At 45.1% G+C, this 24,688-nt stretch overlaps 1 long non-coding RNA gene across 1 annotated transcript; it reads right to left on the bottom strand.

Annotated features, from left to right (window-relative positions):
- Nucleotides 1–1,807: 1,807 nt before the first annotated feature.
- On the bottom strand, nt 1,808–24,554 carry LOC140632023 (uncharacterized). Its single transcript, XR_012029531.1, has 3 exons — nt 23,940–24,554; nt 18,392–18,548; nt 1,808–4,392 (listed from the first exon to the last, which is right to left on the bottom strand). It is a non-coding gene; the product is annotated as an uncharacterized lncRNA (long non-coding RNA).
- Between the last annotated feature and the right edge of the window lie 134 nt (nt 24,555–24,688).

The raw sequence follows: 24,688 nt of genomic DNA, 5'->3' as shown, positions 1-24,688 counted from the left end.
CCAGTTAAGTGGGGATGCTGTGTCCTTAGCCAACAGTTCCCAGCAACTGGCCAGCTGCATGTGCTGCTCACCACCCATAACCCTGACTCCCATTCCCTCCCCCCTTCTCCATTGTCTGTTGTCTGAAGCTCTTCTCTTTTTCCCCTACACCCAAGGCAGACAGATTCCTCTGCAATTCTGGGAAGGAGGCACCGAATGCTGGTCACATAGCTTCCTTGGGTCTGATGTTCCTCTGTGTGTTTAGTTTAGTGCTCAGGGAAAAGATGCTGTTGTCACAGTGGGTCCTGAAACATGATAGGGGAAGTGCTAGGACTGTTAGGCCCCCAGCAGCCTGCGGAAAGAGTGGACCGAGTAGGGCAGAGGAAACCACATACTTGCTTCCTTACTCATGGAAAGCAAAGAGCCCAGGGACTGCACTCTGAGGTTATACTCTGTCGTCAGTCATGCCCTAAACAGAGCAGCCAACTTGGTCCCTCCAGCTTCAGCCTCTGACCCCTACTCTTTCTTCCCGTTCCCTGCCTCACAATCTCTGGCCCAATTCCTAGCCCCACCCAAGCCAGTTAGCTGAGATCTCTGCTTGAATATTTTGAGCTTTGGCTAAAATTTTCTTTGTCGTTAACCCAAACCCAGTTACTTCTTCAGTTGGAACTTGTGACCTTAAAGGAGTCTTGGTCATGGCTTTCCAGATCTAGATTTTGAGTACCCTCCAGGAACCAAAGCTAAGTTCTGGTCCCAAAAGTTCTGCTTAGGTTACTGTGCTGGATGGCAATGGCTGCTTAACTGGAATCTAGAGGGGATACCCAGGAGGAAGGGGCTGAAAATGGAAACGGGAAACTAATAGGTATTGCCAAAGAAGTAAATGATGTTTAAGGACATACATGCAGCCAGGAGTTAGTTATTCAAAAACTTTGCTCAGAAGAAAACCAACATATATCCCTAGCCCCAATGATGTATAATTTCATGTGCTCGTGGCTCCTCCAAGCTGGATTCTATATGCTTCTTGGTCTTTAAAGCAAGTGCAAGCACTTCCCTTTCCATTACACAGAGAGGAAAATAAAGGGCTAATGAGGGGAAGTGAATCATCTGAATTCATTCACTGAAAATGATGAGATTCAGAATTCAGGAGGGCTGGGGCCGATTTTGAGGAAACTCATGACACATTTCCACCCTCTCCCCTCCTCAGTCTGAATCCTTACTCCTCCCTTCCTGACCACCCTCAACCCCCACCCTCGGTCTCTCCGCCTTCCTACCCACCTGCAGAAGGGTGCTGCTCGCCTCTAAGCAGTGATCGATAACAGTGTGATGAGGCAGCCAAACCCTCGGGGGAGGTCAGTATCCTTTCAGAAGTTGTATAGGACAAAATGTATGGAAGTCTGTGAGAGGAGGGAGCAGGGACAAAGCAGAACCCTTGAGATAGATGAGTTTGCAGAGTGAAAGAACAGCATAAAGGTAGACAAGTAGGGAGGCTTCTCTTTACTCTGAGAGCAGTGATGGTGGAAAGTGCGACAGTGGTTAAAGAAGAGGAAGGTTGGAGGTGGCTGGCTGGCTCAGTCAGAGGAGCATTTGACTCTTGATCTGGAGCTTGTGAATTCAAACTCAACGTTGGGTGAAGAGATTACTTAAAAAAAAGGGGGGGGGGGATCCCTGGGTGGCGCAGCGGTTTGGCGCCTGCCTTTGGCCCAGGGCGCGATCCTGGAGATCCGGGATCGAATCCCACGTCGGGCTCCCAGTGCATGGAGCCTGCTTCTCCCTCTGCCTGTGTCTCTGCCTCTCTCTCTCTCTCTCTCACTGTGTGCCTATCATAAATAAATAAAAAAAAAAAAAAGAAAAGGAATCATTAAAAGAAGAAGAAGGAGGAGGAGGAGGAGGGGGAGGCTGCTCCCTACAAGAGGATATTGTTAAAGATAAATGGTAGTAAGCTCCTTTTTTTGCTTAACATTCATTTCTTTTTTCAATCTTAGCAACAACCTTTAAGAAAAACTATTATTTTCTTCATGTTACAAATAAGAAAACAGAGGTTCGTAGATATTAAGCAGTTTACCCAAGGTCATGCTATAGGTAGATGGCAGACTTGGGACTCATACCCATACCTGCTTGATTCCAAGAGGTGGAGAACTATCTCTGATCCAAGTATTGCATTCTATTCAGGAAGGCAGGAATGCTTGTCCTTATACCTGGGGAATCTTCCTACTTCTAACCACTGGTGACATCCCAGGGTAGCCCCAGCTGTCCAAGTCATGTCTGTGTTGGTTCCTGCCTACCTAGCTTGAGCTAGATTTTAATAAAGATGTTTTTCCTTTTGTTTAATATAGCCAGCCACAGCTGGGTCTAGTCAGAGAAGTGATCACCGGGTCTTCTGGCTATGCTTATGTATCCATGTGGATCTCTGGAAACATCTATGGACAGTCCTCTCTTTTCATAACCATCATTCACCCATCATTAAATGATGAAAATGCTCTATGGTTCTTCTGTGGGAAAATAATAGTAGCATCTCTTTACTGAGCATGCATTTTATTTAGCAGGCATTGGGTAATAGTTCCATGTACATTATCTCATTTAATTCTCGATGACAAAAATGCAACACCATCCCCACCTTACAGATAAGGAAATGAAGGCTCTGAGAAGTTAAAGTCACATAGTCATGCCAATACATGGCAGGTCAAACCTAGGTTTCTGATTCTGAAGCCTGTGTTGTTTATCACTATGATAGTGTTGTCTCTTTACCACCCCCACCCCCACAGAGGGAAAAATGTACTGTGTTGAATAGGTACCTAGGAATCTGTAATATAAAATATTCACTAATTTTATGTTTTCTGACCTTGTTTGATGATAAGAATCACCTGGATGGAAGGTTTAAAAAATATGGAATGTTAGGTTACTTCCTTGGAAATTCTGATTCATTAGGTCCAGAATGGGGCTTAGGAATCAGATTCTCAATACGCATCTTACAAGATTCTTACCACCAAACAAGTTTGGGGAAAATGTCAGTCCATGCATATCTGGGGAGTGTTGGTTTACTTTTTTTTACCTGGGAAATGCCCAATTAAATCGCAAACTTTCTATCTATTGGGGCTTTCACTCCAACTCTATCCTTTGAAATGAGGGCCAGTGTAGAGATGGGAAAGATCCAGGGCTGGAAGGCCAACTTTTGGGCAGAATTTCTCAGACAGGGATGAATCAAGAAGGGAATGTACACCTGAGAGTCTTGTGCAAACCCAGCCAGCCTGAGGCGACTTTTCTAAAGAATCTATTCTCAAAAAGTTAATTGCTTCGGCACTTTTGTCTTGTTCTTTTTTTAGATCCTAATGATCATTTCATTTTAAAAATGCCAAGTGGATGGCTAATGGAGGGACTTTTCTATAGAGATTGAAAGAGTTTGGAGAATGAGAGTAACCCTCAAAGTCACAGCAGTGGATGAAAAATTAGTTCCCTAGGACCTCAGGAAAATTGGGAGAAACTGGGTAGAGGTGAGAACAAAGCAGACTTGAGAATATCTGTACTTACTTTCTGTGATAGTTCCTGACAGATCTTGCTCTGGCAGGCACCCTTCTGAGCTTCTCAATTTTTTTTTTCACCTAAGATCTTCTGGTTCCACCTGAGTAAAACTGGGTTTCCTTTGCAGGGAGGGTGGGAACTATCCTCAGCAACAATGGGCCCAGCAGCTTGTGGGATGACCATGATGTTTGTATTTTTAGTCAAGAAGGAAGCAACACTAACATTTTCCCTGAGCAGACCCTCTGCTCCACGGCATAACATCCTAAGGATTTATTCAGTCCATTGTGACAGTCTGCTATTTCTGTTTGCAAAGAAAATTCTACCCCAAATTCAAAAATAAAAGAATTAAGCTCAACTCAAGCTGTTAATTTCATTCAATCAACCAAAAATTACTTTCAAATACCTAAGGTGTACCTAGTGCTGGGTTAGGCCCTGAGGGCATGCAGAAAAACTTATGTTATCCTGCCCTGAAGAAATTTAAAATCTGATAAGGAAGACAAAATGAATATACAGGAATCAAAACACCATTAAGCAAGATGGTTACTACAAAAAAAGAAAAGAACAAGTGTTGGCAAGTTGTGGAGAAATTAGAATACTTTTGCACCATTGGTAAGATTGTAAAATGGTACAGCCACCATGGAAAACATCATGGTAGTTCCTCAAAAAAATTAAACAGAATTATCATATGATCCAACATTCCCAATTCTGAGTATATATCCAAAAGAATTGAAAACAGGGTCTCGGGATCCCTGGGTGGCGCAGCGGTTTGGCGCCTGCCTTTGGCCCAGGGCGCGATCCTGGAGACCCGGGACCGAGTCCCACGTCGGGCTTCCGGTGCATGGAGCCTGCTTCTCCCTCTGCCTGTGTCTCTGCCTCTCTCTCTCTCTCACTGTGTGCCTATCATAAATAAATAAAAATAAAATAAAATAAAATAAAAAATAAAAATAAAAAAAAAAGAAAACAGGGTCTCAAAGAGATGTTTGCACACTCATGTCACAGCAGTACTATTCACGATAGCCAAGAAGTAGAAGCAACCCAAGTGTCCATTGACAGATGAATGGATAAGCAAAATGTGGTACATACATATAATTGGAATATTTTTCAGTCTTAAAAAGGAAGGAAATCTTGCCACATGTTACAACATGGATGAATCTTGAGAACATTATAATAAGTGAAATAAACCAGTCAAAATAACCCCACAGATACTACGTGATTCTACATATCTTTAGATAAAGAGGTATCCAAAGTAGGCAAATTCATAGGAATGGAGAATGGTAGTTACCAGATGATAGGACGAGAGAGAAATGGGAAGTTGTTCTTGAATGGGTATAAAGTTTAACTTTTGTAAGATAAAGTTCTAAAGATCAGTTGCACAGCAAGGGGAATATACTTAACACTACAGAACTGTATGTTTAAAAATGGTTAAGATGGTAAGTTTTATGTGTATTTTTATCATAATTTTTTTAAGAAGTTAACATGAACCAATCTGACCACTAACCAAAATTGCAGTAAAGACAAGAACAGACACACTGAAGTTAGAGATGTCCTAGGCCTGAACACATCCTAAAGGATGTGTCATGTTGGATTGGTAGGACACGGGGAAAAAAGAAGTTCCAAACAAGAGCCCTGGAAAATGACAGAAGCTGGAACAAACACTTTATATATTATGGAGAGTAAGTTTTATAAGTCCTTAACTACGTGTATGTGTGTGTATGTGTGTGCACATGTATATAAGCAGTGAGAAATCTGGTGCAATTAGGAAGAGTTTACACCAAAGAGTAGTGAGAAAGAAGTAGAGCTAGAAAGGATGAGGTCTAATTGTAAGAGATCTTAAAAGCTAGGTGGAAGTCTGTACTTGATACCATAGACTCTAGGAAAGCATTATCGGTTTTCTTTTCTTTTCTTTTCTTTTTTTCTTTTCTTTTCTTTTCTTTTCTTTCTTTTTTTTTCTTTTTTCTTTTTTCTTTTTTTTTTTTTTTGAGCCAGAAAGAGAGGGAAAAAGAGTGCAAGGTGGGGAGTTGCAGAGAGAGAGAGAATCCCAAGCAGGCTCTACACCAAACACAGAGCCCAAGGCAGAGCTCAATCTCAAGATCCTGAGATTATAACACTGAGATCATGACTTGAACAGAAACCAAGAGTTGGATGCCTAACCAACTGAGCCACCCAGGTGCCCCAAGGCACTATACGTTCTTTTTTTTTTTTTTTCTTTTAAGATTTAATTAATTTATTTATTCATGAGAGACACAGAGAGAGAGGCAGAGACACAGGCAGAGGGAGAAGCAGGCTCCATGCAGGGAGCCCGATGCAGGACTCGACTCCAGGATCACACCCTGAGCCAAAGGCAGATGCTCAACAGCTGAGCCACCCAGGCATCCCATGGCATTATAGGTTCTTAAACAAGGATATGTATAAGGTTTCTAGTAAAGCTGAAAACTCTTATCAGTCTCAATTGAAATAAGAGAAGCAAAAGAGAGTAACTTGGGTTTTGTCTAGGCTTGGGCTGGAGGGAATGGGGAAATGATAACCCTCTAGGACTGTGTGCTGGTAGCAGAAGGGAGAATTGAAATGACAGGACAGTGAAGGGGAAGTAAGAATGCAAGGGAAGAGAGGAGAGCTACAATTGCCTCGTTCTTGGTCTTCAGGAACTTTTTGTGTTTCCAAACTTGGAAGGTCATGTGTTTTGCTTTAGAAAGAGCCTTAGAAACTTCCTTTCAAGGGCTATACCATAAAAATCCATATTTGAAGGTCAATATAACAGTCTCATGAGTTAGAGTGGGAAGATTGAGGGTAGAGGGCCCCACGGCCCAATCCCAGGGGCACCTGTCAAGTACAAAAGCCATATAGTGGAGCATAAGCTGAGAGCTTTATCTTGAGGAAAAGGGTGACTGCCCACAGTGAGGGCTGTGGTTTCAGAGTCAAAGAATGGAGTTCCATTCCCAGCTCTATTGCTGACTCCATCCATGCACTAGGGTGAATCACTTCCCTCTGTAGGTCTCTGTTTTTTCCACCTGCTTTCACAGAAGACAGAAAAGACCAAAAGAAAAAGAAATATACCATGCACCTAATATGAGCAAAGAAGTAAGGCTGGAGCTGTAACAAAACTCAGAACTTATGACCATATGGGGGCCAGGTTTGACGTGCTCTGCTCTTGACATCAGAAGTCCATGGAGAGGACGTAAGTATTAAACAATACAAACAAATGTTGCCCCAGAGAGTCTGGGTTCTGGGAATATGAACTGGGAATCCCAACCAAAATTCCAGGTTTCCAAGTTCCCCTCAAGGAGTCATAAGGGTTATGCAGGAGGTGAATCACCACACCCAGGATCTGTCTTGGAGACCTAAACCACCGAATACTAGGCTCAGCAAAGGAAAGGGCTTGATTCAAATAGTATGGGGGTTTTAACCAGAATATAAGCAGTTCCCTTGGGTCCTAATGAGACCATGAAACAATTTTGCCCTAGGATCTGGATACTGTTCTAGTTCTGAGGTCAGCGGCAGTTCAAACCTATAAAGTCGGTCCCTGTGGAGTCCAATGGCCTCTGGCCTGGAAGACTACATGAATAAAAGAGCTCAGAAGACTGTGGGCCTAAAGATATTGAATTCATATTCTTCCCAAAGCCTGTGTTATTTCTCAGTCCAACTTTCCATAAGCAAAAGGCAGAGAGATGGGCAGCCCTTGTCAGAGTTTGGAAGAAAGACAGAGGAAGAAAGACGTGTGTTGACTGCTCATCAGCAATGGTGGTTTCTCTGCCACAGGGAAATACTAATCCTGCCAGCCAGGGGAGGTTCATGGGAAACCCAGGGGGAAGAACAGACCCCAGGAATCTGGAATAGTTGAACCACTGTGTTCAAAATGGATTTCACATATCACTTCATACCCATTATGATGGCTATTATTAAAAAAAAAAAAAAGTGGAAAATAACAAGTGTTGGCAAGGATGTAGAGAAATCAAAGCCCTTGTGTATTGTTGGTAGGAATGTAAAATGGTACAGCCCCTATGAAAAACAGTTTGGCAGGTCCTCAAAAAGTTAAACAGAATTACCATATGATTGAGTAATTCCACTCCTAGGTATATACTCAAAAGAATTGAAAGCAGGGCCTCCAACAAATACTTGTACACCATGTTCACTGCAACATTATTCACAATAGGTGAAGTCAAAAGGCAAAGCAACTCAACTGTCCATCGAGAGATGAATGGGTAAACAAAACGTGGCATGCTATATATACAAGGGAATATTATTCAACCTTAAAAACGAATGAAATTCGAATATATGCTACAACATGAATGAAGCTTGAGAATGTTGTATTTAGTGAAATAAGCTGGACACAGAGGCCATATATATCATGGAATTCCACTTCTGGGAGGTGCTTAAAATAGAATTCACACAGAAAAAAGTAGAATAGAGGCTACCAGCATTGAGGGGAGAGGGTATGCAGAGTTATTTAATGAGTACAGAGTTTCTATTTGGAATGTTGAAAAAGTTCTGAAAATGAATAGTGATGATGGTTATAAAACAAAGCACAAGTATTTGATGTCACTGAACTGTACACTTAAAAATGGTTAAAAAGGTAAGTGTTATGTATATTTCACCACGCTAATAATTAATTAATTAATAATTTTTAAATTTATTTTTAATTAATACTTTTAAATCTTACCATTTATGGTAAGATATATATTAGTGGTAAATCTTACCATTTATGTATATTTTACTAAAAAATGGTTGCCAAAAAAGAGGGGGACACAGGGATCTACCAGGCACTGAGAATAGGATTCAGAGAAACAGGGCTTGGGAAGGTGGCATCAATGATATTCAGAGTCTTGAGATGAGGTGGGGATGGGGGCCTGAGATGGAAACAAAGAGCCCGCCCATGAAGGAGAAGGATAAAGTGTGAGAGTCAGAGATGAAAGACAGAGAAAAGACCAAAATGGAGCACTGTTAGGCAATAGGGCTGAGTACGGAGAAAGAAATGGGGATTGGCAGGTCTAATTTTTTAAATGGGCCTGGGGTCTGGGTCTTTTCTTTGGCAGGCACGTGGACTTCCACGTTTAACCACCGTGGGGCTTGTGGTGGATGCTTCCGGGACCTTCATCCACTCTGCAGTGGTCATCTGGCTGTTGCCCTCTGAGGCTTCCTGTCTCCTCTTAGGGCTGACAGACACCACAGTGAGTCAGTTCTACCAAGACTTGACTCATTTTTGACCCAGTTTTGGTGATAAAACACACAAAACCCTGGAATTTGGCACTATGGCTCAAAAGGTATGGTGAGTACATGGTTGCAAGACTCAGATTCCTGGCTGCTTCCTGTTGCTATCCCATTTCTTTGTAAAGGTTGAAGTGAATTACATTTGAAGATTTTTTTTTTTTTTTAAGTAACCTCTACTCCCAACGTGGGGCTTTAACTTATAACCCTGAGATCAAGAGTTACATCTTCTACTGACTGAGCCAGTCAGGTATCCCTGAAGTGAAATACATTTAAAATCAGAGAGACTTGAATCCATATTCTGGCTTGTCTCTAACTAGCTGTGTGACCTTGGGCAAATTACTTAACCTCCGAAAGCCATGGTTTGGTTACTTGTAAAACAGAGCTACAAGCTCTGTAGCCTTGTGGTGGGCATTAGATGAGAAAATGTATGAAGAGCTTCTCAGCACTTTGCTGGTCACAAAGAAATTGCCTAGTAAGTTAAAATTATTATTATTATGACTACTATCAGTACCTTGAGGTCTTTGATTATCTAGGATTACTTTGCCACAAGGGCAATGAAGACTTATATCTGGACATTAAGTGACTCACACTCCTGTAGCCCTGGATTTAGGGCAGGAAGACCTGAATCTGATTTGGGATCCCCGATTTACTAACTGTGTGACCTTAGGCATTTTCCACCCTCTTGGTTTCCTCATTTGTAAAATGGAGATGATTACATAGAGTTGTTAATTTCAAATTAAATACTATGTGTAAAGATTTTTATAAATAACAACAACCAAAAAAGCATGGCTGTATAATGTACTCAGGATCAGAAGCAAGCCTATGTCCAGGCCAAGGTCAAGGTCCAGGTGGGAATCGAGGTTGGGATCAGCACAAGAGCTATAAAAACAACTGTGATTGAGATCAGTTGGGGTCAAAACAAAGTTTGGGGCTAAAATAAGGAGGGAGTCATGAGCAGGGTCACAGTAGGGGGTTGGGTGGAGTTTTTAATTTGGGCTAGGAATCCACACCGGATGGTGCACTGTCTGAGCCCTGAGGGGTACAGCAGTTCTGTGCGGTGACTCAGAGGCGGCTACACTGCCTGGGATAAGGCTCTAATCCAGAGAATTTGGTTTGGGGGAAAGTAGAGTACAGGACTTAACAAATCCTCAGAGACTTATAAAAGTGTAGGCCTTTAGGTAGATAGTCCAAATGCAGTAGTTCAGCAAGCTCATCCCTTCATCCTCCCTGCAGCCTGGTAAGTAGCTACATCATATTAAGAATCACCCCATCTTCAAGTGTGTCCTGCACAACAGCGTTGGTTCTCACAGTTCTGATCATCCCTCCTTATCACCCATCTTCCATCATCCACCACCTACCCATCATCATCCATTCAACAAAGATTTATTGAATACCGACTATGTGTCCAGCACTTTGCCGGACCCTGAGGATCCAGTAATGGTTGGAGGCAAGCATGTTGTCTGTCCTCACGGAGCCTCAGTCTAGAGGGAGAGATAGATAATGCAGTTGATTTCGACCTTCTACATTTGTGTGTATTAGTGGGTGGTGGCAGATTCTAAAATCAGTCCATGAGGCAAAGATTGCAAAATTATTCTTGAAAATACCTTACATTGCCAGGACCTTGGCATTTAGAAGCACAAAAGCCAAGAAATAACATCTATTTCTCTTTGCACTTTGGGTGTCACCCTAAGATAGTAAATGTCAAGATCTGGCTTTAATGATGTAGTGTGATTTTAAATGAATGAAGGAAAGTCTTTGTTTCTTGCTCTTTCCACTGAGTATGTATGGTTGGGTTTGCATAAATTAACTTTATTAATGATGGGACTCCAGTATAAATACAAATTACACCATGTGTATGTAATTATTTTAAATATGTTAAGGAGGAATACAGTGCACTGTGAGAATTCACAGTGGAAGGGCATAACCTAGTAAGGGGTAGAGGAGTGAGTGATATGGAAGGCTTCACCGAGGAGGTGACATTTAAGCTTAGTCCTCATTAGCACGTCATAAAGGGAAAAAACAACTTTCCAGGCAGGGGTATTGACAAGAGGCAGAAAAGGGCTCAGTACATCTTAGGAACTGAAAGCCAATTAGGTTGATATTGAAGAGATAACAAAGGGCCTCCCCAAGTCAGCCCCCAAAGTGAGGACCTATCCTACACACTCTGATGCAGGTTATACAACGCGAGGTAAAGTGGTCTGAGACTCAGAGAATTAAATAATTCAGAGTACAGGGTTAGAGAAACAGAAAATTTTTAACACAAACAGAAAGAAGTTATTGGAAACATGAACAATGGGATTCACCGCTCTAGCTCTGAATAGCCTGTACAAAGACATAAGCCAGGAGTCACAAATGCAAACACCCGAGAGGCTAAGCAAGTAATGTAAAGAGCAAAGCAGGTGGAGTGTAGGACAATGTGGGGCAGGGAGTGTAATGACTATGGTAGACAGAAGAGCTCTTGTCTTGTTTAATGGGGCACCTGGCATTCAGCTCCTGCTAATTGTTGCCGAGTGAGAACTGAGGACCAGTTTTGCTAGATTTTCCATACCGTACCAGATGCTGTCAGTTCCAGCTTCTTCTGGCCTTTGGAGCCCACTTTTTTCCACCGTACAACAGGCTGAACATTCCTTATGAATTAATACCACCACTGCCCCTTCTCTCCCACACTGGAGCAGCTAGCTCCCAGCCAGTGACTGCTGGGCTTGGTGGGTAAATATGCTAATGCCTTTGCCTCTCGGGTGAGATAACTTTGAGACCTGTTCTACACTGCTTCTCTGAGTTCCCCAGAAGAATCAAGCCCCAGGTGATAATTCCCTTAATAGCCTTACCCTTACCTCTTACCTTCCCTGTCCCACTTTCCTACTTCCTAACTGGAGTTTCCTAGGATCACCTTCCAAGTAAACTATTTGAAACTGAAGACTTGTTCTGGGAGAAACCAACCTAGAACACAAAATGTTAAGAAATATTTGAAACCTGGAATTTTTTTAAAAAGATTTATTTATTTATTTTAGAGAGTGAGAGCGGGAGGGGCAGAGGGAGAGGGAGAAAGAATAACATACAGACTCCATGCAGAGTGAGAGCCCCACACCAGGCTCGATCTAATGGCCCTGAGATCACAATCTAAGCTGAAACCAAGAGGTTTCAGTCGGGTGCTTAACCAACTGAGTTACCCAGGTGCCCTGAAATCCAGATTTTTTTTTTTGAAGATTTTATTAATTTATTCATGAGAGACACAGAAAGGGAGGCAGAGACAGAGACAGAGGGAGAAGAAGTCTCCCCATGGGGAACCTGCAGGACTCAGTCCCAGGACCCCGGGATCATGACCTGAGCCAAAAAGGCAGATGCTCAACCGCTGAGCCACCCTGGTGCCCCTGGATTTTTTTTTTTAATGTCAAAACTTCCCAATTAAAACTGTGCAAGTCAACAGAAACAAGTTTATGGGTTGGATTTAGCCAACAGACCAGCGGTTTGGAATTCCTGACATAAACTAAGACTTCATCTTTCTTATAACAATCACCCAGGAAAGGAAAAGTGTTTAAGACAAAGTTGGATGAGAAAGTTCTAAGGGTAAGACTAGTGCTACATGAAAATGACTGCTTAAGATACGGGGAATTCCACCATAAGGAATGCTGCTGTGCAGTCAGGTCGGGAGCTCTTGCCCAGGGCTCCCGGCATGCCTCTTCATTTGAATACACGAGGGCCCGTGCAAAGTCTCAGAGCAGAGGCAGGCCCAGCAGCCGCCTATACCAAACTGGTTCTGCAGCAAGAGTGACAAGCCAGGGCCTGCTGGCTGCAGGGTCCTCAGAACCTCCCCTGGTTCCCAGTCAGCAACCATTCCTGGGACTACAAGACAGATGCCATTCTGCATCATCTTAACTCGCCTGGCCTCTTGGTGCAGCCAGAGTGTGCATGTGAGGAGCCAGTTGGGGGGTTGCCGTGAGCCCCCACCCTTGGCACCTCTTGCCAGGCCAACTTTCTAGGTAGTCATCCAATTCAGCCACCTAAAGTGCTGACAGGAGGCACTGTCATCCTCTACTGCATAGAGGAAGACACACCAGGCCCTGGAGGGTTGAAGGCTGCACCTGGCTGGGATGCCCGGACAGGCTCACGGGTGACAGGCAACACCTTATGCCCCAAGCTGTCTCCAGCAGTGTTTGCAGAGCCTGAGCTATTTTAGGTTCCTTTGTCATCACTGCAGGCACACTGGACTGGAGAAGTCTGATTAGAAGGGAAAGAACCAGTTTAACAGAGCTGGGCTGGTGCTGCTTCCCTAAGTTGGCACCATTGCACCAGGCAGAAAAGCCTGTGTCGATGCTTCTGAGGATCTGGACTGGGTTAAGATTCCAGCACTGACTTTAGAACAACTTGTCAGACAAAAGAGGCAAAGAAGAGGACTTTGAGCTTCAGGGACCAGCAGCTGTAATTCCCATTTTAGGAATAACCCCGACAATAATAATACTTTATTATAAATGTGCTCTAAAGTTATATTAAGTTCCCTTTATAGAAGGGATCTTATTTGATCCTTACTATAGTCCTATGGGGCAAACAGGTATTACCTGTCCCACACCTTAGATATAAGGAATCTAAAACTCACCAAAGTCAAAGTGACTCAAGGTCACAGTTTTAAGAAAGTGAGGATGGCAGGGCCCAAATCAATTTCAGAAGGAGTTTGGGAACCTAGATTTACACATCTAGAGGTCTTCATAGGAAAAGGGAAACTAAAGGAGAGAGAGGGAGCCTTGGCTTTCTGCTGGTGGCCCCGGGAAATGTGGTGCTTCATGGATCAGTAGCTAAGGAGTGGACTTACCCACAGAGCCTGTTGGTGGTCTGCACTAAAGGGCAATCACAGCAGGCCTCAGGGCAGCTTCATCTCCTCTCTTAGCTGGTGGGTGAGAAGGGTTTTTCTGTTTCCCTCATGCCGCCCCCTGAGTCAGCTCTCTGGCATTGCCCTGGCATGTCCTGGGCCCCACGCCCAGGCAGTGAGGAGGTGCTGGCAGATTGCCTGGGGAATGCTGCTGTCTTAACTCAAGCCAAGTCCTGGTTAAGACCCCTGACCAGAGGGAGCTCAACAATGGCTGCATTGGGGGCTTTGACTTGTAGGCACAGCAGCGTGAGTCTTCCTCATCCCTCAGACTTCCTGGCAGAGGTGGCATTGGGTACACACCTTTACCTAAGGGCTGCAGCCTTAGAGGGGATGCAGGGACCAAATACACTTTATAGACTGGCTGAGCCAGGCTGCTACCCCAGAGCCCTGCTTGGGTTTCTGGTCACATCCAAATAGCTAGGGAGGGAGTTGCTTTTGGACAGAAAAGGGGAAAAGAGAGCCAAGACTCCAGCCTGAAGCTGCCTCAGCTGTTTCTGGGGCTCTGACTCAGAAGCTGCTTCTAAGGAATGTTGAGCACATGGGCCTCTGAGCCCCTTGTCCAGGCACAGTGGAATGAACAGCTGGGGCGTGGGGGATGTTTTATCCTCCCCTCTGTTCTCTGAGGATATCTCCCCCAGCGAAACCCTACCAGGATAGATTGAAGACTCATCCTAGAAGGCCCTGGTCTCATTGTCCAGTAAGGAAGCCTCCCCAGACCACATCAGCCTTAGGGATCGACCCCAGCAATGAGTGTCTGCAACTACCAATTTGTACTTGTCAAAACGCTGCATTGCATGAGTGTGTTTTGGTCCCCTCTCTCTAGTTATCTTATCTCCCTAACTGTTGCAACTTCCTTGACTTCATGATTCTGGGCAAAAAGGAATACCCGAGATATAACACTCATGTGATAAATACATTGATTGACAGATAATCTGAGAAAAAAAGGAACAAAGAAAAGAAAGAAGCTATGAAAAATCAGTGAGAAAACCAGCAGTCCGCGTCACACTCTGTATGGTAGTCCAAAATCTGGGGACTCTCCTTTCCTTCCCAAGCAAAGCTCCCAGGCCACTTGGAGAAAGGAGAGAAGAAAAGCTGTGGAGAAGTGGCCCAGCACCTCCCTGCCCCCAGCACCCACTCAACCCAAACACCCTCAGATCTGCCAAGAGCCCTGGGAACTTTTCTCCCTTGAGAGAGGAGGGGGCTCCACAGTGATCCTCCAAATGTGGACAAAGGTTCTTTTCTCTGCCTCTCATTTTTATTTATTTCATTTCTCTAAAGCAGGTAGATATCTCATGGGATAATCCACACTGAAATGAGACCCAAGGAGAACTAACCCTGGAACAGGAATCGTGTTAGCTCATCACACAATACAATATTTTTAGGCTTGTCTGCGTACCTCCTTAGATCATAAGGGCTGGGAGGGCAGGAATAGAGTCTGTCTTGTTCACCAAGCTAGTCCCAGAGTCTAGCACGCTATGTGGTACACAGCAGTCAATCCACAGGGTATTCCATGCGTGTTTGTTGATTTGGCTAATTGAGGGGCATCTGGAGCCTGCCAGCATAGTCCTGCTATCTAGCTGCCATCAGCAGCTTTTATTCTGGAGCTAACCATTCCAGGTCTGGGAATCTGATGATCTATTGGAAGAAACTGAAGCCAGGTACACTGATAGGCTGTCTCCGGGGCCCAGGGCTCTAGGACAGACTTGGTGCTGGGAATGACTCCTGGGGTGGGGTCCGCTGAGTAATCCACAGCCCTGACATCTCTCTAAACCCAAGCTTACTGCGGCCTCTAGTGGACAAGCAGAATCACTGCCCTTTTGTGGGTGGAGGTCCAGCTTCCTCACCTCTGCCCCCGGGGATCTTCAGGTTCTCCACCCATGGGCCCAGGGTCAAGAGCATACACAATAGCACCACCAGCAAGACAACAAACCATATTGTAACAATAGACCAGACATGGAACAGACCAATCCATTAAAAAACACCCATTATGTACAGTACATAGTAGTCTGATAAAAGCATGAGAAGGAGAAAGAGGGAGATATGGGAATAAGCAAGATCTCTGCCCTTAAGAAACCTATGCTCTAACCGAGAAGGCAAACTGAAGCTTAAAATAAGCACACAGTGAGCCTGAAATTGGGTGCCAGACATTTCAAGAGCTGAGTTTAGAGGATCAGCTTCACTTCTCTATGCCTCAGTTTTCTCATCTGTAAAATGGGGATATAAAATTTACCTTGCAGTGTTATATGTAGATTATAATAAGATGATGAGGAGAAAATACGGCATTATGTTTCTTGCTGTTATTCAAGTAATCCATGTTCATCATAAAATTTAGAAAGCACACTTAAGGAAGAGGGAAAAGTCCACACTGATACCACAATCAGAGATAAATACTGTATATCTAACAATGTACATACTTAACATGTTAATCATGTCTATAGAAGCAAGGGCATTATGGGAATGGTATGAAATCACAAAACTGGCTAGAATTACAGAGGATCTAGAAAGTTCTAAATGAGCATCCATACTTAATTCTGAAAGAAAGAGCATTTCAGCAAAGATGTGATGATGTACTGAAAGTGATATTATTTCCCGTAGATCTCTGCATATATACTCATCTTAGCAGAGGGGCCTTCCCTGATTACCCTACATTAAATAGCACCTCTATCCCTTTCCCCAACTTTGATTTCCTTCATAGCATTTATTACCACCTGGTATACTAAGTATTTGTTTATAGTTTGTGCCTCTCACCAGAAAGTAGGCTTCCCGAAGGCAAGGACAGCATCTATTTTTTCCACTGCTCTACTCCCAGCACTGAGACAGTGCCCTGAAAAAAAGTAGGTGTTCAACCAATATTTCTAAAAAGAAAGAGAGAGAAAGAAAAGTGAAGTATAAAATGAAGTTGGCAAAGGTAGGAGAGCTACTGCAGTAACTCTGGAGAGTGAGGTAGGCCAAGTCTAGGGTGGTGGGAGGAAAATACAGAGGAAGGAATGGATTCAAAGACATTTAAAGGGGAAGACATACTGGTGTTGATCCCTGATGGCATACATGATGATAATAATAATAACTACCATTCCTTTAGCATCAGGAATTGAGCCACTAACATACAAATATTATCACTAAATTGTTACAGCAACCCTGGAGTGAAAATTACATCTTTATTTTACCAGCGAGGAACATGAAGCTCAAGAAGTTTAAGTAACTTGCCCAAGGTCATACAACTAGTGTGAGTGGTAGAATTCAAACCTGGCTCTGCTTTCTAAGTGAGATAAGGGATGAGTCAGAGTTGACTTGGAGGGCAGCCCGGGGGTGGGGGAGGATGCTCAGCGGTTTAGCGCCACCTTCAGCCCAGGGTGTGATCCTGGAGTCCCAGGATCGAGTCCCACCTTGGGCTCCCTGCATGGAGCCTGCTTCTCCCTCTGCCTGTGTCTCTGCCTCTCTCTCTCTCTCTGTGTCTCTCATGAATAAATAAATAAAGTCTTAAAAAACAAAAACAAAAACAAAGTCGACTTGGAGATTCTGAACATAAGTCATTGGCAGGAGAGTCATGTTACCATCAGAGCTAAAGGAATTGGAGGAAAAAAATAGGCAAGGCAAGAGAAACAATTATAACAGTTAATTTTTATTAAGCCCTTAAATATGCAAGGCACTGTTTTATGTTTCTCATGCACTCCTCATAAACCCCTATAGGGTAAGTGCTATTATTATTATACCTACTTTGCAGATAAGAAAACTGAGACACAGAGAAGCCATAAAATGTGCAGACTCCCATAGTTAGTAAAAGGCCAGGATTTGGCTTCATTGTTCTAACTACCATATTATACTGTCTCTCAATCTGATTAATTTGGATTTGGATCATATTGAATTTGGGGAGATAGCAGGACATTCAAGTGGGAATATCTAGTAAATAGTATCTCTAGCCAAGATCTGGGATCTAAGAACCTCTGGACCTAGTCTGGTCAGAAAGTTGGGCGTTGGTCCTTCCTGAAACCCATCCCTGCCTGGCCCAGAGCCAAATACTATTAACATCTGGCTGGTCCCCAGATTTCTATTCTTTTCCTCCCTTCTAGCTCACCTGACCACCCAGTTTCCCCAAACACCTGCCTATCCCTCAGTATCTCAGGGCCTGACTCACACTCTTTTCTCTACTAGCAGTGACTCCTCACCCACAATTCCATCTGCCAATATCCTTCCCCTCCTTTCATCTCCTCCAGGTTTTCCAATTGTTCCAACTGATCTGATTGTTTCCCCATTAAAAGTCCCATAGTTCTTTACTTTTACCCTCGTGCATTTACTGAGTACCTGCTATATCCCAGGCACTTTAGAGGATACCAGGATGAACATAAAGAGACACAGACCCTAACCTCATGAAGTCTTTAGTCACACAAACACATGTAAGATTACACTTGGGACAAGTGCTTTGAAGAAGTGGTGGATGGAACTTTGGGGGTTGTCATTCAGGGATCTGATCTGGCCAAGAGGTCAGGGAAAAGCTACTCTGAGGAAGTGACACCTGAACAGAGAACTGAGGTTAGGCAAGGGGAGGGAAATGTGAGTCAGGCAGCCATTTTTACTATGGTACTAATCTTTTCTCGTATCATTGTTTTATTATCGTGCTTATCTTCTTGCCTCCAGTGAGTAAGGCTGCTTTAAGGCAGGGCCTATCTCTGGCCCATATTTTTATCCCCTATAAGAGTTGGGACCAAAGCTTACCCAGGGCAGTGAGATGGTTACCTAAATGGACTGAGGGGACATTGCCTCTCTCTGCAGAACCTCTCAGCATAGCACCCCCCAAGCCCCACAAGCACTAAGAGGTCACCCTGAACTCACCTCCAGCACCTCCTTTTTGTTAGACAAGGAACAGTGTCACTTCCAGCTTTGGGCCCATTTTGATGTCCACCCTGGATGAAGGTATCTTCTGGTATTAAGCTGGGGTTTCAGCTGGCGTTCCTTTGTGAACATGGAGGCAGCCTGCCCTGTGGACTCCCTGTGATGCACGTTAGGAAGGAGCCTCAGGGTGGTTGTACCAGGACGATGGAGTTTATTGGGGCCTCCAGGTCCTGTTAGCCTATGGCTTCCCACTTGCCCACTCTGTTCCTGCCACATAGGCCTTCTTTCCACCCCTCAAATATACCATGACCATTTTTATCTCAGGCCTTTGCTGCAGTTCCTTCCACCATGGCTGCTCTTGTCCCATACCTCCAATGACTACCTCCTCCTACCATAAGGACACTATCATTTAGGTGTCCCTTGAATGTCTCTTTCCAAGGGCAGCCATGTCTGAGTGCCTCAGTTAAAGGAATTCTCTATTCCTCTCCACTCAATCTCATTGCTTTATTTTATGTTCTCTCTAGAACATGCTGCAGGCTAAAAGGACCACTTTCTAGGTTCATTGCTTGCTGGCTACACGAGGGCAAGAATTTTGTCAAATTGTTCTCTTAGGTTTCCATGTGACTGGAACAGATGTGATCCAAAAATTAAAGAAATAATGTATGAGTATCTCCATTGAGTAAGTGTCTAATCTGATTCAGAAATCAGATTAGATGGTGATAAAGCCACCTTGGGTTTAAAATACCAATGTAGATCCATCCCATTGCTGGTACCAGCACACCTGAATTGAACCCCCCATGCCATTTACCACTCCCTCACCTCAATATCCATTTCTATTCACTTTTCTTCAGTCACATTATCCCCAGCAACATGTTAGTTGTTTGCTCTTAGGCAAGTTGTTTTCCTTTTCTATTTTTTTTTTTTTAAGTAATCTCTACACCCAATGTGGGGCTCAAACTCAGTACCCTGAGATCAAGAGTCAGATGCTCTATCAGTTGAGCCAGCCAGGTGTCCCTACTTTGCTTTTCTAAACTCTAGTTTCCTCTTTGGCAAAATGGGGCTGATGGCCCCTACACTCAGAGTGTGGTGGCGAGGATTAAATGGAATAGAGTACTCAATGCCTCCACCTTTCTTATAGGAAGCTCTCCCTAAAGGTTAGCTACAATGGTGGTTTTATTATCTTCACCACACCTTTCTCATTCACTTTCCTCTGGCTCTCCCGCTCCTCCCTCTAGCACTTTGTACGCCTCAGATCTGCCCACCAGGGGGCCCCACCTGCCACTCCGTGCCCTGACCACCCCACAGGTGCAGGCAGCCGGGCCCTTACCTCAGTATCTCTCTTCTTTCTCTCATGACAGTTTTTGTCACCTCTCTGCTGGTGCTCCCTCTTGGTCCTAAATATCTCAGTCTTGTGTCCCAATACTCCACTCATTCTACAAATAATTATTGAGCACCTACTATATGCCAGGCTTTGTGCTACGTGTTAAGGATACAAGGAGAGGGCAGCCCGGGTGGCTCAGCGGTTTAGCGCCGCCTTCAGCCCAGGGCGTGATCCTGGGGTCCTGGGATTGAGTCCCACGTCGGGCTCCCTGCATGGAGCCTGCTTCTCCCTCTGCCTCTGTGTGTGTGTGTGTCTCATGAATAAATAAAATCTTAAAAAATAAAAAAGGATACAAGGAGAAAGATAAGGTACCCCCCTGTATTCAAGGAGTGCACAGTCTCTAGTGGGATGGTGGAGCAGTGGAGAGGCAGAGAGAGCCCTGACCTGGACTGAGGATGGGAAGGCGGAAACCAGACTGCCCTTTGGAACCAATCCTCTAGCTTGAAAATGGAAGGAAATTTCTCCCTGTTAGTCCCTCAGCCCCTCCCTCCAAATACCACTGTTCCTCACATTATATACTCCTACAACTTATCCAAAATTCTGAACTCAGCTCATTCCCAGCACCTCAGACACTTCAGTTCCTCACATCAAAGTTTTTAGACCTCACCCTGAATGTCCTCAGCCTCTCAACCCAACATCTCAGCCCCTATGCCCAATTCTTCAGAGCTCAGCCCCTCATTTAAAATTCCTCAGCTCCTCTTTTAAGAAGTACTGTAGTTATGGGTTAAATCTGTGGTTTCTAATCCTTTTTTTCAGCTCTTCAACACAGCAGGGATGGGAAAACACTCTCACTAAGGACAATCGCTGTTGGAAATAGTTACTGAGGATGGGGCATATCAACTATTCTGTGCATGGTTGTGATTTGATGTGTCTTCCAGGGGAGAAAGGGGCATCCCTCACTAGGCCCCCTAGTTTAGAACTTGTTTATTTACATGTTTTCATTTGTCAGGGTGTCTGCCTAGCTCAGTTGGAAGAGCATGCGACTCTTGATCTCAGTCAGGGTCGTGAATTTGAGTGGGTGCTGGTTACACGAGGGCAAGAATTTTGTCAAATCGTTCTCTTAGGTTTCCATGTGACTGGAACAGATGTGATAAAAAAAATTAAAGAAATGAATGAATGAGTATCTCCATTGAGTAAGTGTCTGGATTCAGGAATCAGATTAGATGGCGATAAAGCCACACCTTGGGTTTAAGATACCAATGTAGATCCCATTGATGGTATGAGCACATCTGAATTGAAGCCCCCATGCCATTTACCACTCTGGGTGTAGCGATTACTTAAACAAATAAAACTGAAAAAAGAAATTTAAGAGTTTTCATTTGTCTTTCTCACTCTTTTTTTTTAAATTTATTTTTAATTTTTATTTATTTATGATAGTCACAGAGAGAGAGAGAGAGAGAGAGAGGCAGAGACACAGGCAGAGGGAGAAGCAGGCTCCATGCACCAGGAGCCCGACGTGGGATTCGATCCCGGGTCTCCAGGATCACGCCCTGGGCCAAAGGCAGGCGCCAAACCGCTGCGCCACCCAGGGATCCCTCACTCTTCTTTTTTAAAAAAGAAAATTTCATTTATTTGAGAGAGCGAGAGAGCACGCACGCCCGCGCGCACAAGCAGGGGGAGGGGCAGAGAGAGAGGGAGAAGCAGACTCCCCGCTGAGTAGACAGCCAAATGCAGATGTGGGGCTCTATCTCAGGACCCTGAAGGATCATGACCTGAGCTGAAGGTAGAGGCTTAACTGGCAGAGCCACCCAGGTACTCCTTTCTCACTCTTATCCTCATTGTCATATTTTGTTACTAGTTTCAAGTACCTCACCACTAATAATTTCCTCAGAGTCCTTGGAGAGAGGCCATGACCTCACCACCCAGAATTCTCCAAAACTAGCATTAGAACCTTAGAGTTGGAGGGGACTTTAGAAGCCACTGCTGTGAGTTTCAAACTTCTTTCAGGAACATTTTTTTAGCCAGAGATTCTTCTTCAACAAAATCTTATGCGGAACCCCAATATATATGTTGAGCAGCTGCTGAGGCATGACCTGTAACCTGTAGGTTTCTGTGGAATGTGGATTGAAAGCCCCTCATGGGCACAAGACTAAATCTTTCCCAAATTTATTTTACAACATCCTCCAACAAGCAGGTAATTATTCTGTTTCCAAGAGTGTCATCCCCCTTGCATTTAAAGCACCTCACTTTCAATTGCCCCATTTTCCTCAGGTCTGAAGAATAAGTACCTTTATACTCTAAAATTGCTTTTGAAAATTTGGGAGGGAAGCTTCTTGAATTCATGGGGCAAATCCTGTGGTGTAATTTTTGGAGACTTCAAGGAGAGGGATGGGAAGAATGACAGAGGGTCCCACCCAGTGGAGCCCCTCTGGTGATTACCAGAGCATCAATTTCCTGTGTGATTTCCCATTCCCTGCGCTGTGGGCACAGCCTGAGTGCTGGTGCTGCCCAGGGGACTGGCTGCAACCGAAGCAGCGCAGCTCTAGGACCCCATGAGGTTGCCATAGATACTGATGCGCAGGGAGCTAGTGAACTCGTTATTATTTATATGTAGCTTCCCTCTAATTGCTGTGGGATAGCTGGAGGTTGTGTGGGTACTACAGCAGTGGGGATCAGGAGGGTGTGTGTTTGTGCGTGCACACAAAGGTGTCTCTAGGCTCCACATTGCCACTCTGGCCACGTCAGAGTCTGACCAGTTGACAGAAGTAGTGAGAGAGGGAGAAGCGAAGTAGACATAGAAAGGAAAAAGGAGAGAGTGATTTGAGTTTTGTTGTAATTGTAAAGCCTAACTTTCCACTTTATTTGGACGTTTCTCAAAATGAGAGGCATCGCCAAGCACATAGTAGGCAGTCGATAAACATTCGTTGAAAGGCAGCTAGTTCCACTTACATGGTAGTGTGAGTCATTCCCCAGGCTTTCCCCCACTATTTTTCTCATCATTCTTCCTTTTGCCCAGACATTCAATGAGAAGAGCTTTATAAGGTTACCCTCAAATACCCAGCATAGAAGGCTCACCCTCAGTAAGGAAGATAGCCCCCCTCACAGTGGGTACCTGGGAGTTGTAGTCCTGATTTTACATTTTTTTCCCTGGGATACCCTAGGGGACTTCACACCAGCCCTAGCTTGTTCTGATCTCCCTCCATCTTCTCGCTGCCCCTGACGTTAATGAATACAAAGTTTCAGCATGAGGAGGGCAGGAGCCAAGCTGTCCTGAGGGCTCGGAAGGGCACATGGATGACTAATATGCAGCCCCTATTTCTGGAGTGCAGACTAGACATCACTTCTGCCTTTAAGGCGGATGACAGAAATTCAGGACTGTCATCCCCACAGATAATCTCACGGCCTTGCCCCACGCTGGGACTTGGAGCTCAGGCTCTCACCCCAGTGCTTTGAGATAGGAAGTGGCCTTACTCCCCAGCGCTTCACTTCCTGTTGCCCTGGGGAGGGGTGGGGCATGGTGATCTGTTCACCTCAGCCCCTTCCTCTGGCTGGCCCTCTGTGCCCTCCTCCCAGGCAATCTGTTAAAGCTTTTCCTCTCCTATTCCCTTAATCGCCCCCACTGGGCAGTCTGGTTCTCCCCAGCTCTCAGGGCTGTTGGGTGAGGAAAGGAGGGGAGCCTTCCCTGGGAGCTTTGCTCCACCCACCCCCTCAGGGAGGCAGCCTGGGAGCCTGGGAGCCTCTCAGCTGCCTTCTCGGTGAGCCAGCCCGCTGACAATGGAGGCCTGACTCCCAGTGGGCGTCCTGCTGTAATCAAGACTGAGCCGCAGCAGTTGGCCCAACTCCATCTTGCCCAGTTGGGGCTGGCCCCTGACTTGGGGTACAGCTGCCTGGGCAGGGCAGCTTGGGAACCCGCCCAGCTCATTTCTCCTCCACGGAGACAGTTAATGTGCCTCAGTTCCTACTGTCCTCTGATAGTGGGGACAGAGGAAGGGGTGGTAACTCCCCTTGCCAGGGCCCCAAGTAGTCCCTTCATTCCACAAATGTTTACTGAGGGACTAGGGCTAAGTATACAATGGTGAACAGAGGAGGCAAAGGCCCTGCTCTATTGGAGCCTACAATTTAGTGGGAAGGCAAATATTAAACAAATAATAATAGCTACCTCTGTTCTAATTAGATGCCAGGAGCTACTCAAGCTGCTTTATGTGATTTGGCCTGTTTAATACTCACAATCCTGTGAGGTAGGTGCTACCATTCTTCTCAGTTTTCAGATAACGTACTGACACACACAAAGATGAAGTGACTTGCCCAACATCACACGGCCGGTCAAAGAGTTGCCCGGAGATCCAAGCAGGCAGTCTGACATCAGAATCCAGTGTCTGGACGACCACATTCTAGCTCTACCGCCTCTCACAGCAGTAAATTAAAACATATCATTACAAAATGTGGTGAGTGCCATGAAATGAAAATATACAGGGGGCCCTGCAAGAAAATGGGGATACTTTCTCCTTCCTTCCGCTTGCTCCTCGGGCCCACAACCACACAAAACCTCGGTGATGGGTCCCACCTCAGCCCTCTCATTACTGGCCTGAGAGAGAAAGGACGGTCTCTCCTCTCCAAGGCGGGAGGGGCAGGAAGGCAGAGTCCCACCTGCATCCTCGGCCCCGGCCTGGTCTCCCTGAGCAAACCGTGCCTGAAGGGTTTTATCTAATAATGGCCCTGAGGCTTAGCCAGGTCTAGACTATCAGCTCCCAGAGGGAAGGCTGCTGAGAGAGCGCGCCCCGCACAGGCGGGTGCGGCCTGACAGCGACTTTTTGACCTTGGCGCTCTCTCCACAGGGCGGCAGCGGGGCCGGGGGCGAAGGGCCGCGGGAAAACTCTGCGGGCCCGACCGCGCGGCGCCCCCGGCCCACGCACGCAGCACGCACGTTCCGAGCCCGCGCAGGGCCGGCTCTGGGACAAACCCGCAGGTCGCGAGGC

The sequence above is a fragment of the Canis lupus genome, chromosome 4, assembly GCF_048164855.1.
Source record: "Canis lupus baileyi chromosome 4, mCanLup2.hap1, whole genome shotgun sequence".
NCBI lineage: Eukaryota > Metazoa > Chordata > Mammalia > Carnivora > Canidae > Canis > Canis lupus.
This window is presented reverse-complemented; position numbering and strand designations above follow the sequence as displayed.